Genomic DNA, 2,018 nt, shown 5'->3' with positions numbered 1-2,018 from the left:
AAGGGACTGTGAAGAAGCTATAATTCATCACTATTAATACAGAACAAGGAAACAGAAGAGAACTATTTGAAATTTTTTTTAACTAAAACTATAGAGCATGTCTGGCTGTGTTTCCTTTCATTAAATTTCTATTTTACATATATATTTACATCTATAAAATGTAGTTTCAGTCATTTTACCATTTAGAGCAGAAAAGGGTTTGTCTTGAGTAATAGTATTTTAGAAGCTTATACTTCATTTTTAAAATATAAATATATATGTACTTATCTACTAATGTTTATGTTGTTACCCCTCTTGTTTAGACTGGGGATTTCCAGTTTCCACAGATTTAATGCAGGAAATATTTAAAAAAAAAACCCATGCTGGAATAATGACTTTTGATAGACACTCTTTTCTAAAAACCTATCCCAGTAATGAGAATTTAGCGATCAATCTTGTGAGGCTGAGTCCAAGTAATGCAGGAGTGAAGAAATAGCAATCAAAACATGCAGTTAAATAAATACATTGAAATTACTCTTAGTTTCTTAACCAAGGCTATTGAATTGCATATAGAGGAGATACTGATGATAGAGAGCTTCAGGGAGAACGCAGTACTGTTCAACACCCTTAACAAGACAAGGATTTCCAATTCTGAGGAACGAAATTCCCATATATTTTATTATTCTTGCTGAAGCAGCAGCCAAACAAAACAGAAGCCAATCTGACATACTGCCCACAACTCAAACCAAATGTAAGGTCTGATCCTCCAACTTAGAAAGATCTGGGGCAAAAGTAAAAGTTTATCTGAGCAAGATGAGTAATGACTGCAAAGCAAAGCTGCATGCAGTTTGACCAACCTTTTTAATTAAACGTCTCTGTGTGCTCAGCTAGAGAAGAAGTAGAAATGGAACTTTGGGCCAGGTAAACTGGCTAGAAATACCTTAATTTAAAAAAACCCATAAATATACGTTCCTTGCCAACAGTGTTTAAAGTAATCTTTTGCAGAATAAGATATAAGGCCATGTCATTGGGGAAAAAAAAAGTTTGAATTTGAAATAGGAAAACATACTTTAAAAGAAACCCAGCTTTCACAATGGAGGGCAGCGGTCAGTGGGTTCCCGTGCAAACCTGTGCAGTTCTACTGCCTCATAAATGACCTTGAAAAAGAATAAATTTTGAGATGACAAAGATGCTTGACATCACAAAAATTAATTATTTGATTGTAGAAAGACTTCATGATGATGTGATCAGGAAAAAAATAATTACTGTCAATGAATATGAAGTAAAATGCACGCAGGAAAGGCAATCCCAACTATACTTACATAATGATGGCTACTAAAGTCAAATTTCAGGAAAGCAACTGTGGACAGTAAGCACCAGCTCAATGTCTGTCAAAAGAAAAAAGCAACAAACAAAATGTTCACAAAATAATAGAGGACAAACAAAAAAATTATACCAATATAAGTCATTCGTGTAGCAGCCACATCTTGAATACTGGATGCTATTCTGACCTCCATAAAAATAAAGCCAAGCTTCAAAAAAATACAAAGAAATGTACCCAGGATGACCAAGAATGAAAAAAGATACATGAGCCACTCTGTAGATGGAGAAATTAATTGAACTGGGACCCTTCAACACAGCAAAAAGAGGTAGGTGAGAGAGAATTTGTTCCCTGTTTATGTTCTCAAGTAAAAATTTCCACTATGTCTCACAACAGAAGAACTAGGGAATATCAAATTAAAATGTTAGGCAGTCCATTTAAAATAAGCACTTTACCAGGAATTCTTGTTTTTCAGATAATTCATAATTAAATTCGTTGTTTAAACTAACTCGTTGCTACATCATGCCACAAGTGTAAGTAGAATTAAAATGCAACTGGGCAAATTTGTTGGAGAGAGGACTAGTAAGGGCACAACAATATGGTAAAGCCTATAAAAAGAAATCTCTAAAACTGATATCATTAGAAGATGGAAAATATTCTTTACTGGACACGTTCTTGTACTCTTTTCCCTAATGTACCAGCCACTGTCAGAAATACG

Source organism: Rissa tridactyla, chromosome 5 (genome assembly GCF_028500815.1).
Source record: "Rissa tridactyla isolate bRisTri1 chromosome 5, bRisTri1.patW.cur.20221130, whole genome shotgun sequence".
Classification (NCBI taxonomy): domain Eukaryota; kingdom Metazoa; phylum Chordata; class Aves; order Charadriiformes; family Laridae; genus Rissa; species Rissa tridactyla.
Note: the sequence above shows the minus strand (reverse complement) of the source record.